At 36.1% G+C, this 17,356-nt stretch overlaps 1 protein-coding gene and 1 long non-coding RNA gene across 3 annotated transcripts in view; one reads left to right on the forward strand and one right to left on the reverse strand.

Moving 5' to 3' along the window:
• Positions 1-17,356, reverse strand: part of LOC108134005 (serine/threonine-protein phosphatase 2B catalytic subunit 3) — a 36,361-nt gene that overhangs the window by 10,618 nt on the left and 8,387 nt on the right. The window contains exon 1 of one of the 2 annotated variants that reach the window (XM_070280751.1): positions 5,373-5,512. The exons of the other annotated variant lie outside the window; for it this stretch is intronic. The gene's annotated coding sequence lies outside the window, so the exon portion shown is untranslated. Of the gene's footprint in view, positions 1-5,372; positions 5,513-17,356 lie in introns of those variants that run through there. 2 annotated transcript variants of the gene reach the window in all.
• On the forward strand, positions 5,638-15,643 carry LOC138926486 (uncharacterized). The gene is made up of 2 exons (XR_011443029.1): positions 5,638-6,653; positions 9,363-15,643. It is a non-coding gene; the product is annotated as an uncharacterized lncRNA (long non-coding RNA).

The following is a 17,356-nucleotide window of genomic DNA, read 5'->3' on the forward strand; positions in this document are numbered from 1 at the left end:
ATGGTGGGTGGACCGGGGTATTAGTACTGCTAACGGGGGTCTGCATGTGACGTATTGAATGACAACTGAACTGCAGCCACAAAATGGAAATAATAGGGCCGAAAGCACGTGCGTCTTGCTGCGCCGTCGAGACATCCACCCATCCACACATCCCCACCTATCAACACATCACCCATCCGCCCCGTTGTACCAACAACTTGCAGTCAGCTGCCGTCTTGCTGCGAAACGAACGTGCGATTTGTTTTTTAAATCGAATGCAAACATATTTGAATAATTTGAATAAGAGCTCAACCTGTTGGCCTGACGCATTGATTTCATTTATTATTGGATTCAATTAGCATATCATTTTTAATTCGAAATTAAATAACATTTTTGATGCGAAAGGTGGCATGTGGAGTGGAGAAGTTTCAAGAGAAAGTTGATATTTAAGTCGTTTTTGGTTTGAAACTAATAATGAAGTATTTACCTTAATAATTAAATATTTAGAAAAATCTTATACAAACAAAGTAATTTTAATTACCAAACTCACATGTTTTTGTTTTCCAAACAAAATACCTTCAGAAAAAAAAAACAAATATATTAAATGTTTACCTGAAATTTATAGCCAGCCATAATTTATGACTTAATTTTCAAATTTCAAATCATTTCAGGGCAAAAACTGAAAATGTTACAGCTTAACAGCTTACTAAAAATTATTATTAACAAAAACAGACAAACAAGTTTGTGCAAAAATGTCTAATATTTCAGCAAGCAATTCGAGTCAAAGTTGCGTTTTTATTATTATTATTTTTTTTATATATGAAGTGGATGTGTGTCTCTGGTTTCTGTTTTTTTTTTATGCAAATTCACACAGCTTTGATGTGTGTGCGTGTGTGTGTGCTGATTTTTTAATTATTAAACAAGTTTGCGAGGGGAAAACAACATTTTATCACTGCCTACACGGCTAATTTTCATGCATATATTCCATTTGTTTGCTCATTGTTGGCTTTTTATTGCTTTGCGCATATTTTTGCGTTTACACGATCGTCCCGGGACAACAAAAAAAACAACAACAGCACTAATAATAATAATAATAACAATGAGAAGAAAAAAAAAAACACACCCACAACTGCCTAAAGTATCCGACATTCCGGCCCTCTTCTCTTTTGGCTCAAAATCGGTAGAAAGATACCACTAGAGACTGTATCGAAATAAAGGTTCTCTTTTATTAATATATATGGTGGATATAGTTGACTGATCCTGATGAAAGGTCTTAGGATATACTACTGACTCTTGAAATGTTAAAAAAAATCCCGAGCCTCTTTCTTTGAAAACATAAAAGTTATAAGAGTTTAGAGAGTTGAGTTATAGGGATAGTTATAGACATGTCTTATAGCTATGGCAGCTATGATATAGCCCTGATATACCATATGACAGCCTAGTTCTTTCTAAAAAACATTTTAGAGAAAGTTTCAACCTTATATCTCCTAAAACTTGAGAGTTATCAGAACTCCATTTGCTTAGATCTATAGGATAGATTTAGAAAATATCTTTACTTTCTTCTCTTAAAAGGCCTTAGAAATATAATATGATCTAAGTAGATAGTTAGCTTAAAAGCAGATGAATATAGACTCTCCTTATATCCTCTAGTAAAATAATCTTTAGCAAATATATAATATATATAGGAACCAAGATCTAACACTACCCTCAGTAAGAGTATAGAAGAAAAAGTTGGCCGAAAATGTATTATAAAAGACGGTCGAGGAGACAGACAACAAAAACAGCACCGAGAACCGAGCACCGAAAACCGAGCACCGAGGCTAATGAAATAAAAACTTTTTGTTTACCTCTACAGAGTCTGTGCTACTTTCGGACCGATATCGGCCGGCACAGGCCCCATGCATATACATATATATATATTGTATATATCTAAATATATGTACATATATCTGAAAATCTGTGCGTGCGCTTGTATGGTAATTAAAAAGCAATTATGCAAACGATATTCTCTTTGTGAATATTTTGGCCAAGTACTGGGAACTGGGAGATGGGACCTGGGCACTGGAAACTGGGAACTGGGAAAAGGTAACGAAGTCGTCCAACAAATTGCATTCTGGCAGGGATTTATGTATTTCCTTCCATACAACGACACTCATTTTTGGTTGACACATATTTCTGGCTTTAAATACTTCACAAGCGAGTGCATTAAAATTGTTGGTTCTTCATACTTGGTATATGAGACTCAATTTACAAGAGATTTTTCACAAAAAGCTATAATAAGAGGGGAAAATTAAAAATAAATGACCAGATATACGAGTGCAATTTGGGTTGTTCTTTTCACAGCAGAAATAAGGAAGAGTTTTAATACATTTTAAATTATAGACTTGTCCAATGTAGAGACAAAAGGTTCTTGAATTTAAAATTAAATTTTATAAAATTATTGGCAGGAACGATGTTTCATTTCATATTCGTTAGGACTATCGATAGTAATATTTAAATGTATCAGTCGATAAAAAGGCCATGTTGAAAATTGAACTGCTTTGCCGACTATCCAGGTCGATAGGTTTTGATATTCCTTTTTAACTTTAATAACTTTGATAAGATTTGTTTAATTCTAAAATAAAATAACTAAGCAGATTCCTAAAATAATAAAATTATGATATGTTTAAAGATCTCCTCATTTTCAGCTTCGATAAACTCACGATTATAAAGACAAACAATGCTCAAAAAATCGATAAAATGTTTAAAAGTTCATTCAAACGAATTATTTTAAAATAAAGGAAATATCTTTAAAATTCTTTACAAATCTCTACAATTAACAAATGACCATTGTTCTTATAGAATCAAATTAGCAACTAAATTGCATCCAATATTTGAAAATCATAACGATAAATTCAATAAGCAAACACAATTTAGTTGGCAAACAAATCAATCAAGCAATCAAGAAGCCAGTGAATGAATTTTGAGCATCGGTGTCATGACAGGCCTTAATACGTTAATTAATTGCTCATAAAATGTTTCGGATTTTATTGAATTAATTCACCCTGTCAGATAAACGATAAGCAGCCCGGCACACACACCGTCCGTGCTGTGTGTCCGTGTTTTAGAGGGGCTCGTCCCCAGTGTGCAATTTATGTGGCACATCGTGTGGCATGCACACACATTACTGTGCATCGGCACATCCATCCACACCATGTGCGGGGCATGCCCCATGCATACATACATATATGCCGAGGAGCACGGCTCACATGTCGGGTAATTATATCAGCACTCGTTACTCGAATCTCCCGAGTGCAATATTGGGTTTTTGGTGCAACGCGGAGCGGAGGTGGCTGGCCGAGCCGCGAATCGGGTACCTGGGCCACCAAAATGATAATTTGATTGCGAGTTTAATATTTTAGTCAGATGATCATCATCAGGCAGCCATTAGGGACTCCCAACCTAAATTTCAGAAGGCAAAAACGTGAAAGAAAACTTTAATAAAAGTTTATCGATAAAAGCGATATATTTACGTTATAGAGCTTACTTTATAGCTTTAACTAAGAACGTAAGAATGTATGAACTGAGGTTTTATTTTTGTAAATCAAAAGTTTTAAACTTCTTCAATGCAAGTCTTTGTAAAATAGTGATTTTATCGATTTTTATCGAGAAAAAAAATCCCTATCGAAATAATCATAAAAACTATAGAAAACCTTTCTTATTAGAATATGCTAGCTTTCAAAATGATTTCTTTTTTAATTAAATAATTAGTTTCAATGCTGAAAAATTTTAAAACTTTAAAAAAATCGAAAGCACTTAATTTCATCGATAAAAATCGATAAATTAATTATAATTATTTTAAAATACGTCGAATTCAATAACTTTTTGTAGAAAATTCAAAACATCTCAATCTTTTCCAATAAACTTATCCCAAAGATTTACAAAATCGACCCTTTGACAGCTGCTTGACTTTGACTTTACAACAAAAACGAGGAAAAAGCAACAACCAGGAGCTTTAAATTAGCGCAGAGAGACAACACTCTACACTATATAGTACACACACTCAGGCCCCCACAGAAGCACACTCACATGCAATTACATAAATTAATAATTTAGGCCCGAGGCGATGAGTGGGGAGGGGAATTTTAGGAGCCATTGGGAACTGCGGTTGCGGTTCGGGGTTGGGGACGGGACTCGAAATTCTGTGGGGCTGGTGCTGCTGGTGCTAGGGGCTGGGGGCTGGGGCTGCTAATCGAGCATTTGACGCATCAAATTGAACGCAAGCATTTTAATGGATATGCATTGACAGTTGCAATAAATTTGCGCCACAGTTATTAACCTCAATTTTAATGCAAATAAAAACAGTTTGACCACGTAATGAACACACTTTAGCGTCACATGTTTTCCTTTTTGTATTTGCTTTTTTTTTGTCCACTGCCATGCTATTTATTTCAATTGCAGCTATGGCTATGGCTATGGCCACTTACACTAATGTTGACAGGCGTTTGTACCGATTATTTTATGGCCATAAATGCATTAGGCAAAATGCTGATATTCGGCAGCCTTCAGGGTTTTTATGGCTTTCATCCGAATTTTCCGGTGAATGCATACTAATGGCTGTTTAAACCCAAAGAATGTGTAATTTGTAACTTTTTTATGGAATATCTTCATTTTCCTTAAATTAATAAACAAAATTTAGTTTTTTTTTATAAATCATCCTATTGTTCTTAAAAGTTTTTTCTAATTTTGACAAAAGGAAGCTATTTTAATCGATATTTCTACGCATCTGAGTATTAATTTGTAGCCCATCACCCCAATACTATCGATAGTTATTTGGAGTTTGGTTTTAGCAAAAAAATATATAACTTTAATAATTTTTTGGTATAATTGCATTCTCTCCAAATTAAGCAATTGATTTTTTGAAAGTTTCTTCTCATTGTGACAAAAGGAAGATATCTTTATCGTTCTTCTTACGCTTATAAGTTTTAATTTTTAGCCTATCGAGTCGTTTTTCATCAAAAATACTATCGATAATTAATCAGAGTTGATTTTTAGCAAAAGAATAGTAATTTACAACAATTTTATGGAACAATTTTATATATTGTTCATGTTTTTCATTGTATATGTCATTTAATCGTTTTTTAATTATCGAATTTTTTAAATTAAGAAAACGATTTTTATCGATAATTATACGAAGTTAGTTTTAAGACTAACCATAGGCAAACTTGAACAATTAGATCTAATTAAGTGTCTTGCTTATCAAAGATTTAATAAATTTTCTTTCTTCTTATTCATTTTATATGATTTATCGAAAAAATCGATATAAATCAAATACATCTTAACAGTAAAATCTGCTACTTTAAGCTATCAGTAGCCCATAGAAACGATTATATCATCACCCTAATATTGCTCACTTGCTTCTCTAGGCGTTTTTTTCAAAAATCCTTGGCCTTGACGATTGAAAACATATAGTTTATCGATCAGAAAGGCGGTCGGCCGGCTTGTCTGCCCGTTCGGCTTGACTTGCATTAAATGCGTCTGCTCCAACCGAAACCGAATCGAAATGAACAACAGCAAGGGTACAGAAATAAAACACACAATGCCCCCAGACACTGGGCACCGGGTAAAAACAATTTGTTCGAGCCATTAACTTGGCATTTAATAGCCCACTTGGCCTCACTTATCGACGCTTTGTACAGGTGTCAGCCCTACGGAGACACAAAAATCGACCTTCTCAATTGAATTTGGATGTTCTGTACTTGGTACACTTTTTTTTTTTTAGATAATAATGTTGTTAAGGTGGTTTCAATTCGGACAGGCATTGTTGATCGGTGGTCTATATCATGCGATAAACATGTGTGCCAGGTCTGGCCAACCAAAAACCACCCACCCATCCATCCAGACCCCACTGACACATGTGTTCGCACAGATATTCGCCAATATTACCATATTTTGTGTGGATCCATAAATTCAGTGTTCTGTGGCGAGTGTTTTCGGTGTTTACCCAACAAGTACATGCATTCCTGCATCGCTTGCATTCGATTATTGTTTGTATCCAAATCCAAATCCAAATCGAAATCCAAATGAAAAAATAAAATATTCATGTGGGTGGTCAGATCCTGGCCAGAAAACCCAAAACGATGTTCCTTAAACCATAAACGATATATACACATACGATGCTAAAGGTAATTTGAGGCACCTTGAGGCAACTTGTGTTTAGAAACCAGAATATTTGTTTGAAATAAAACCTGGAATCCCAACGTAATGAGAGATGTGCAAATATTTATTGTTGAAATGCAGAAAAAAAAACCAGAAAAAAAAAAACAAATCAACCGAACCGAACCAAACAGTCGCCGTGTCCAAAAAGCAACAGCGGGGCCTTTAATTAAGGCTGGCAAAATACAGTATTTGCTTAAAACTATTTGCGAAATGTGGCAAAACTAATTAAAAAGTGTGTCGAATGCCAATGGCAAGAACAAAAGGCGAGACACCGAACCCAACTGAAACGAAACGAAACTTAAGCGAGCAAAGAGCAGCTGTTTGTTTGCCTCGGTGTTTCAGTGTTTGCTTTTCAGTGTCTGGATAAAAGGCAACAGCATTTCTTGTTTGCACATTTCAATACAATGGAGTGCCATTGAAGACGGTGACGGAGCCGGAGCCGGAGCCGGTTTCCGTTTCACAGCTAAACAGATAAGGTATAAAGGAATAAAGGCATTTCTGCAATTTGCAATTACGAAATGACTTGTTCACATCGAGGCATATGCTTTACATAGGGAAATGGCCACACTGACTAGTTTTAACCGTTATTTAAAGCCTGAAGGGAAGTTTAAAGGTAGTGAAACCTTTCTAGTAGCTGATCTAAGCAGTTAAAATGGAGAACAAACAGGTTTATACATTTTTTTAATATAAAATGCATAATTGAGTTAGAAAAGCATGCTTTTTATTTGAAAATGGGCACACTGATCACTGTTTTTCATGGCTAGGTATTTAATTGGGATAGCTTATAAAAGTTAAGGAATATTATTATTACCAGAGATAAAACGATAAAATAAAGAAGAGCCATATTTAAACAATTCTTGAAAATGAAAACTATATTTGAGCTTAAAATCGTGTTTTAGATTGAAAAAGGGGCACATTGGCACAGAACTACCGTTTCTAGATTTGTAATTAAGAGTTCAAGGCAAAGGATTGTTATATGTAACTGAGTTAGGCAGAAAAAATAAAGAATAAATACATTTATCCCGTTTTTGAATATTAAATTATATCACTGAGCATGCTTCACCATTAAAATGGACACACTGGAAACTGTTTTTCTTTGATAAATATGCAATAAAATATCTTAAAGGAAGAAAATATTAGGATAAGCAGATAAAAATGTAATAAAACCCATTTGTACAATTTAAAAAGTATTAACTTAATAATTGAGACAGAAAAGCATGCTTTTCATATGAAAATGGGCACATTGGCACACTATTACCGTTACTAAAAATTGTAAAAAACATTCTTCACATTATTATCTCGTTTCTAAACATGCAAAATTCAAAATAAAAACATTTCCAACATTCTCATTTAGAAAATGTACAAATGACTCGTAACATGAAACAAATGCTTTACATATGGAAACGGGCACACTGGCAAATGTTTACCGTTGCTACTAGAACTGTAACGGGAATGGGAACAAAAGCTAACTGGGTTATTTTAGCCCCTCAGTTGTCATCTGGCTCTGGCCATCGTCTTGGCTTACTTAGCATTTGCATAATTCCGCTTTCAGGCGCATAAAATGGCTTAGCAATTGTTCTTATTCGTTTTGTATTTTCATATGCAAACATTTACGTGTTATTCTTTGTGTATTTATGTGTATTTTTATTCTTTATATTTTTGTTGCCACTCGTATTATTCAAGCCATTGTTTGTGTGTGGCATTGTTTTCCACATCGCACATCGCACATGCCCCAGCGCGATGGAAAAAGCGTTTTTAAATGGTAAATTATTCTGCTAAACTGGCGGCTTTTGTCGCCTGTCGAGCCGCCCGCGTCAGAGCGTTAGAAGGCTAATTTAAATGACTTTCCTCCAATGCAACACTGAGCCCAAAACCTAAGAGCATAACCGCCATACGAGGAGTATAAAGTTTCACAACTTTTCTTTCGGGCTAGTATCGTTTGTGGCACGTCGACTCGAAGGTTCCAGCCTGTTGAACGAGTGCTCCACTCATACTGAGGTTATAGTTAACCTTATTGCTTTTTTTTTTTTTTTTTGTTTTTGGTTGGTGGGGTTTGGGGGGCTATGGATGGTGGGGAACTTTGCGTGTTTCGCTTTCCATTGGCTTGACTTTGTTTTTGGTTTTTGGCTTTTCTTTTTTTGGGGGGCCCCCCTAGTTGTTGTTCTTGCCAATTAATTATAATAATTAAGTTCGAAATGCGTTGCGACTAAGCAACAGTAACAGCGGCAACAACAATTATGCCATCAATGAAAGCGGCTAGAAACCAGAGTGAGATAGCATAAAGGACGACAGAGACAGAGGCATAGGCAGAGAAAGGAAAATGGCTAAAAGGCATGGAGAAAAAAATGGCGTATAGCGTATGGCGTATGGCATGGGGGACCATACTGCCATACTACCATATTCCACTATACACGCGAACGCATTTTACGACTGAAGCCAATTTGCCGGGCAATCCTTTGACGTTGCTTTATGACTGCCACAGAGCGGAGAGCTGGGAATGTTTGCACAGAAACCACACAAACTCGAACCAAAGGATAGCAGGGATATAGGGATATAGACAGTCAGATACCTGGTACTTTTTAAAAAGAGATTTTTCTTTGGTATCTTAGATCCTTGAGACTGTGATATATCTGGTACTTTTAAATATTAGACCAGAAGATGTTAGATACTGAGAGATATCTGAAATATATATTATATCTTGGTAGTATTATATCTATGGTTCTTTGATTTTTAAAAAAGGGTCTTGAAAGATCTAAAAGGTCTGTAAGATACCTGGTACTTGAGTATAATAGTGTAATATAATATAGCTTTTATAGCAAAAGAGACAACCTGATACCTGATACTTTTAAAAGTTAGATCACGAGCCTGAAGAGACTGTGCGATACCCGGTACTTATGTACGTTTTCGAACCAAAATAGACCAAGATACCCGGTACTATTAGATAGGTGATGTTTGATATAATATATCTACGAAACTGTGACCTATTTATTATAATATAGATTTTAAGCCAAAAGAGGCGTTACGATACCCGGTACATACCTTAAAGTGGAAGATTCCAAGCCAAGAGACTGTGAGATACCCGGTACATATGTAAGATATTTCAAATACTAGGTACTTAGATGTAATATATCTATGAAACTGTATAGTACCCTTCTATTATTATTATTATTATTATTTTATTATAGATTCTGAAGGAGAAGAGACTACTTATAGCACCTCCATATTATTCTAAAGATTTCAACCAATAAATACTGTAAGGTACCCGGTACTTATGTGTTATTAAATAGCTATTGAAGAGACGGAAGGAACTACAATTATAAAGACCTAAACCCAAAACGACGGTGAGATACCTGGTACTTGCCTAAAATTTCAACTGTATCTGTATCCCCTTTGTGATTTGACAAGAAAAATCAAACAAGACTTACATATATGATAGGTAACGATATATACCCCATAAAAGTCTTGTAGATGGGGAAGAAAGCCCCCTCGCATAAATATTCATGCAATTGTTTTGTCGCATAACGCGGTCGGTCGACGAGGATCATCATGTTGGATGATGATGAAGTCACGTTGTTGCCAAAAGGAAAAAATATACAAAAAATGGAGAGGAGAAAAGAGGCGAAGAGAGGAGAGGAAAAGAAACAAATAACCGAAAAACAAACATTGCGCCAGTGTCCCACATGCACTGTCACCCACAAAAGCCGCACAGCTCACAAACAGCAGGGGGGGGGGGACACAAAAAATATGTTTTTTTGAAAGACAAACGCCCAAAAAAAGAAACACACACACATACTCGGATGGGTGGGGGTGGTGGGGGGTTCTACAGAACGACAGACAGCGCGACGAGTACAATTTTTATTTTCGCATAAACAAAAAGGAGAAACGAACACGCACGGGCGTTAAAAACATATTTGTTCGAAATTTGAAGCGGAATTTTTGTTATGAACTCGCCAGTCAGCTAGCCTGCCAGCCCGTCTCTGGTCGCACGCCATTTTGGCCAATTTTTACCGTTAGGTCGCAAACAGAGTGTACAGTTACGAATGCAAACACAAACACGCATTCCTGTTTGCCACATTAGACATCAGTTAAAAGCCACGGGTGGAAAGTAAAAAGAGTTATCCTTTCCATCAAAATTATTTACCGGAAAGTATTGGTAGACAATGTGTGATGTTTGTTAGTTTTTTACTTTTCATTCAACCAGAAAGGAGGGGAGAGGTTTCTGTTTCATCCTTAAATATTTGTTAAAAGGGTTGCCAGATCTTTACATTTTCTGTGAGCCGTACATTTTACAGGAGCGTCTATAAGGTTACCCTTTTTAGATATATTTTATTAATTTTAACATATATTTTAATTTTTTTATAAATATTACTTTTTATTCATCTATAAAGGCTGGAGGTTGTAGGTTTTTCCCCTAAATAATTGTGAAACACTTAAAAGGGATGCCAGACTATTTTCTACAAGCCGTACCGTCTACAGCAGCGACCTTCAATCTAGTCTTGCTGTAAGGGTTGCCAGAGCTCTTTACTTTCTATCAGTATACACTATACACCACCCTATAGGTTAGTCTTCATCTGTATTCACTAATAGATGTCTATATATTTTAACTAGAAAGGTTAGAGGTGGCAGTTTAGAAGTTAAGACAGATTTTCCCTCAAATAATTATGAACCACTTAAAAAGGTTGCCAGGTCTATTTGCCAGGTTGTATTTGCAATCAGCCGTACATTATACAGTGCCCTTTAAGCTAGTCTTGCTCTAAGTGTGCCCAGATCTCTTCTTTTTCTACAAGCCGTGCCTTCTTCAGTAGCGCCCTTTTGTTGTCTTTCTCTACAAATTCTCATAAAAACCAATGTATTTTAAGCAATTTTCAAAATGAATAAGTCTTATTTTTCTGCAAACAAGTTGTCAACATCCAAAACAAATTGTTTCAAATTTTGTTGATCATTTTTTATAGAAATCTACTTTTCAAAGAATACCTATTTGAATTTTATTTTCTTTTCATATTTCGAGATAAGCGCACATAATTACCTCTTCATTTAGTTCTTGCATAGCAGTCTTTTGGCTAAAATTATTTTTGAAAGCAAAATTTTCACCTCCTTTAATTTATTGTTTCGAAAAGAAAAGTCCAATCAAGAATAGAAAAAGCAAGACAAGTGCCATGCTATGCCATGGCAAGGCAAGAAATAGGACCAAATCAACGCCTCGGACTTTTTAGTCTTTTGGTGTCCGTTTGAGTGACAGCTCTCGGTCTCGGACCCAGTCGAGTCGTCCCCCCATAGTGTCCATCCATCCCATCCATCTTATCCCCGCCCCCGTGCGGCTGTCTGCTCCAATAACTCAAGTACTTTTTTTTTTGTTTCTTTCACTTTGAGCGATTTTTCATCATGTTTTTTAAATCTCTCGGCGAGTGGGTTCTGTTCTATTCTATTCTGTTTGTTTGTTTGTTTGTTCAGTCGTTGCATGAAAATTGTCACCCAACACAGCGCACGGAGATTATTTTTGGCAAATTGTATTCTACTTGGCTCGGTTGCTCTGTTACTGCTCGACCTAATTTTAGTGTCTCTTTGGATCATGTCTTTTCTCTGCCGGCTTTTCTTATGCTTTTCATTCTCTGTCTCGGTTTCATTTTCCACCTCGGCAATTAGCATTAGAGTTCCACGTCGTCCACTAGCTGGGTGGGCTCATTGTGCTTTTTCTTAAATAGGCTTTAAATCCCCAAAAGCGCATTCCCCTCCATGGAAGAAAGGATTGCAGAAGCGAAAATGTTCTTGGCGAATTTGCGAAATAAGTATATTATTAATTCTGACAGAAAAGAAAATTAGAAAAGAAGGCAGGGCTCTTGGACAGTTTATACTGATTAAGAATTCTCAAACTTAAAGGTTTCTGACAGTTTTTTCTTTTCTAGAAAAGAATAATTACCATACTAGGTTCATATAGTTTCAAAATAATTCTAGAAATAAGCGATAGTTGCAATAAGATGATGAATAAGATGAAGTACTATGTACTATCGATCAGAAGACAATGGTATCGAAAGTTGATCAATTACGAAGTAGAAAATAAAGACAAGATTCTATAGCACTATCGATAAAAAGCTAACACGAGGCTGGTTTCAAAAGATGGTCCATCACTAGGCAGGAGGATAAAGACAAGATTTTATAGCACCGTCGATAAAAAGCTAACACGACGCTGGTATCGGAAGATGGTCCATCACTAGGCAGAAGAACAAAGACAAGATCTGGCCAGACCGTGCAAGCTTGGAACCCTCCTAAAGTACCAGCTATGAATAGTTTTAAGAAAACATTTTAAAAATCAAAACAACAAAAGCTATTCCTGTATAAATATCAAAAAATAACATTATCCAAGGCCTAAACCACTATAAACCTTTAATAGTTGCATAGAATCCATGAAAAACTTTCCTTTTTATATTTTCTCCTTTCTTCAATCCCCTACAGGTACAGTCTTTTTTTTTATATTAATGTAAGTATATACGTATGAAGATATAACATTTAGAAAGTTGAAAGGGGCTTAGGTCGGTGCAAACAGCTGATGTGCGTGCCGTGAGCACATTTAGGCAATCACACACAGACACAAATCTTGTAAAATGCTCGGCATAGGTGTCAACGACAGCAACAAATTACCTATAAGCTATTTAAAAGCATTAACTTTAACGAGTAACCGTAAACTGCAGCATCACGTATACGCACGCACGTAACTCTGCCTCTAACGGTGAACGGTAAACGGTAAACGAAAAGAGACAGCCAGCTTAGACAGGGAGAAGGACATGTCATTGACAAAGCCAAGGGGAGAGATGAGGCGAAAAAAAAATGCGAGAGAGAGAGCGGGAGTAAGAGAGAGTGGGCGAGAGAGTGTGGCCAAGGCAACGTCATCATCAACCGTTATCCTCTGGCATACAGTGGCGGTCATAAAAACTGCAACAGCTTAGCCGAATTTTCTTCTAGCATTTTCTTCATTTTTTCCAAGTTTTTTTTTTTTTTTGTGGCTGGTTTTTTATTTCTGGGCAGCTAAGCCAAGTTGGTGTGCAAATTTATGCAAAGCAGCTAGCCAAACAGAAACAAAGCCAGCAAACAAAACCAAAGCAACCGAAAGCAGCTTTTGTTGCTCGCTAACGGGCATTGTTTGCATGCCGAGTGCACTCACACAATCGAAAGGAGGAAGCGGTGGGCGGTGGGCGGTGGGCACTATGGAAAGGACTATGTAGCTGGGCTAAATGGGAAAAGTGGCTCCGCTACTCGATAGCCCGAAATCAAGCGGCATGACCAAAACATATAACAAAAAAAAAAAAAAAAACACATAAAAGGCAACAGAAAATAGAAAAAAAAAACTATTACAAAAAGGGAAAACAACAACACACTCCAAAGTTTCCGTCATACAGCATAAAATACTTTTGCCAACAACTTTGCCAACAAAAAAAAATAAAAAGGTTAAGTAGCACAAACGCAAAACTTATACAAAAAGCGCAAGGCACTATGCTACAAAAAAAAATATTATAGAAATAATACAAAAAAAAAAGAAAATAGAAATATAAAGTTTTAGTTATGCGGACAACAAAAGCGGATGGAGAACAAAGTGCGAAGGCCAACTCAGATGCCCTTAGCTAATACATTGAAGGATGAACTTCAAATTAAAATGCCACGCCATGTCGTTATCACTTTTAATGCAATTCTCAAACTTTTTCAAACTCATCTAGGAGAGCCACTCGCCAGTGTCCTTTGGTTTAAAACATTGCAATATGCTTTAATTAAATAAGAGCAAATAATTGAGTTTAAAAACGCATATCTGAACAATAAAGGGCCTTAAAACCATGTTAAAACTAACATTACGTATACGACATGTGGGTCACAAGAGATACGATTTTATGGTTAAAATATTGAAAAAATAAGTAAATAAAATTATAGGGGCTTTGTTTGAGAAAAAGGTTAATCAACTTTAAAGTTTTTAGGAAAAAGAATAAAACTGAAAAATTTAAAATATTAAGTATACGGTACTGTATTTAATTTAAAAACCCAAGGAACAAGCTAAATGGTATTGAATAAGTTAAAAATAGTGTTCATTTATTAAGGAAAGAACTTATTAAAAAAGTAAAAATAAAGATAGCAAGTGAAATTGTAAAAAAAAGTCAACCAAAAAAAAATATTACGTATACGACATGTTGGTCTAAAAATACAATATTTTTTGTTTAAAATATTATAAGCATAAGTAAACATAATAAGCATAGAGGTAATGATACTATTTATATACAAAAACATTAAATAATCTTTGAAAAAGCTGGTAAAAATAGCCAATAAATTAAAAAATTACAAATATCACGTATACGACATGTTGTTCAATTGAATAAAACTTTTTTTTATATAAAAACTATGAAAATGTATGAAAATAAAGGGTCCTAGTTAGATAAAACACCTTAATTAATTTTAATAAACTTTAAAAAGCTTCAAAATTTATAAAAACAATAAAAATATAAGAATATATTACGTATACGACACGGTTTCTTAAAAAATACATTTTCTTATAAAAATTTTTTTAAAAAATAAGTTAAAATCAGTTAAATTGACCAAATTGGATAAAAAAAATTAAAATAAACTTTAAAAAGCTTATAAAGAAATAAAAAAATATAAAATATTACGTATACGCCATGTAAGCTTACAAAGCAATAGTTTGGTTTCTAAAGGCTATAAAGGGTACATAGGATTAAAAGTACTCGTTTAGACCAAAGCAGTATGTATAAATTTAGTTTTATATAAATGATGGTTTGTTTAAAAGTTTAAATTAAAACTTAAGTAAATATAGTAACTAAGACTTAGTATTCTCACTTGTAATCTCTTTTGGATCAAAAATGTAATCAACTTGTATAGTTTTTCCCCATTTTCATTAAACAAATAAAGCACCCGATAATATCCCATAGTTTATAGATGGCCTATAGTCTGAGAATTGGTATTGTTTTGGCATATTATGGGTTTTTGAATTTTGGTAATGGCAAGGGTTAATATTGCTTGAGTGCATGGCATAATCTTTAGCCTGGTTTCCTTTTGTTCGAAATTCTTGAAAGTCTTGGCATTACACACATACAAAAACAAATACAAATACACAAAAAACCAAACACACACACACACACATACACTAAGAGTATGGCATACATATATTAATACACAGAACGGAATTCCCCAAGCGGTTTTTGTTGTTTCATTCATTCGCGTTGCGGTTTTTATGACCGCCAGTGTATGCGTAAAGTAACTGTAACGAAGCTCCGAACGGGAGTGTGTCAGCAGCGAGAGAGGAAGAAGATGGAGATGGGGAGAAGCAGGAGGAGGAGGTTGAAGGACGAAAGGAGAGTACAGTGGAGCAGCTGTTTAAAGTGCGAAGCTGAAAGCGAAAGGGCGAAACAAAAGCAGAGCAGAGAGAAGAACAAAAAAAAAAAAAAAACAACATACACACACCCGAATGGTGGAATGAGGAGATGAGGAGGAATATAAGAGGGAAAGAAGCAGAAGTAGAAGCAGCCAGGACGAAGCCAAGGGGGGGAGGGGGATGGAGTGGGGGGAAAAAGTCGCTTTTGAATATTTAATATTTATAACTTGAGCAACGAACCGAGAGATGATTTATATCCCCACCGGAAGCTAATCTCGAGTTGCTCTAACGGGACTCTATGCGAGAGCGAAAGAGAAAGGTGCGCCCGGAGCAAGCGAGACAAGCGAGATGGCAGCTTTTGAGGTTATGTGCGGTTTGAGGTTATGTGCGGAGCATATAACGCTAAAATGTAACACACACACCGAGCCTGTATCTCTGTACCTGTATCTAGCGCTATGCTACCTGTATTTCGTGTATGTCTCTCTGTCTGTCTGTATGTGTGTTTGTGTGTGTGTATACAGGAGTTTAAAGCATGTTGCACCAAAAATCCAAATAAGTATGCTTTATCGATTCTCCACAGAGTCGCACACACACACACACACACACATACAGAGGCAGCCTACATACAGCCAAATCCAATAAGACCAAAGAAGCGCGCGGTTCTGGTTGGGATTCAGCTTAATTTCGTTGCTGTTGCGCTGGCTTTTTTTTTTTCTTTTTTTTTTTTGTTGAAGATACAACCAAAAAGGACGAAAAGGACGAAGTAGGAGGTGGAGGAGCAAAACAGGGCAACGAGGCCAAAGATGGGGTCAGGGTGCGGGGTGGGCGACTGGTCCGCCTGGGTTTTTTGGTCCTGGGCTTGTATCCTGGCTGCTCCTTCGCTTTTCCGGCCTCCTCCTGCAAAAAGTCAACCCTGACCGCTGTTGAGGCGCATGCACGAACCGAGATACATCTACATATACACACACACACACACACACTAGCACACCAATACACCAACACACTCGTTTACAAACAGATACAGGGACACACGCAGCAGAGTCACTCAGTTAGTTCGGTCATTATGACGACAACGATGTGGAGGTGGGCGAAATAGGATGTAGGATATGGTATGGGAGGTATGGGAGGTGTGTGGGCATGTGGACTGTTTTCTCACCAGACAACTTCTGCTCCAGCTGTTCCCGCTTTTCCTGTTCGTCCTGCCACTGCCACTGTTGCTGCTGGCGCTGCCTACTCGCAGCACTGTTGCTGTTTTGTCAGCAACAGGACACGCAGCAAAAACAGAAACAACTGCCAGCACAGGCATGGCGAAATGAAAACACTGCATCGTCCTTATGAAAGGAAAACACACACACACCCACCCACCTACACCCCCACACACACACACACACACAGAAGGACATAAACAAACAAACAAATAAATACAGAAACAAAAATTCCAACTTGTTTTCCTAAAACTATGCTGCAAAAGCTAAAAATACTTGAAATGAAATATTTACAAATTTTTATACACAAGTTTCCAGGCCAGTTGCTGTACGAAAAGGATGTACAAAGCGAATGCAGCCATTTTGTGTTAGAAATATATCGATAAAGTGTCGGAAATATCGAAATAATTGTAGACATTAGGCTACATTGCTTTAAAAGTTAAAATAACAAGGAAATACTTCGAAAAAATTATTTAAAATGTCGGTGGGATAATACAATTCACACAGTAAAGTTGTTTTTAACCAAATAGAATCATTTTTCTTTAGAAATGTATCGATAATTATCGGCAAAGTCTTTTAAAAGCTGAAAAAATTAATAAAATACTTAGAA

This window comes from Drosophila bipectinata, chromosome XL (assembly GCF_030179905.1).
Source record: "Drosophila bipectinata strain 14024-0381.07 chromosome XL, DbipHiC1v2, whole genome shotgun sequence".
NCBI classification, from domain to species: domain Eukaryota; kingdom Metazoa; phylum Arthropoda; class Insecta; order Diptera; family Drosophilidae; genus Drosophila; species Drosophila bipectinata.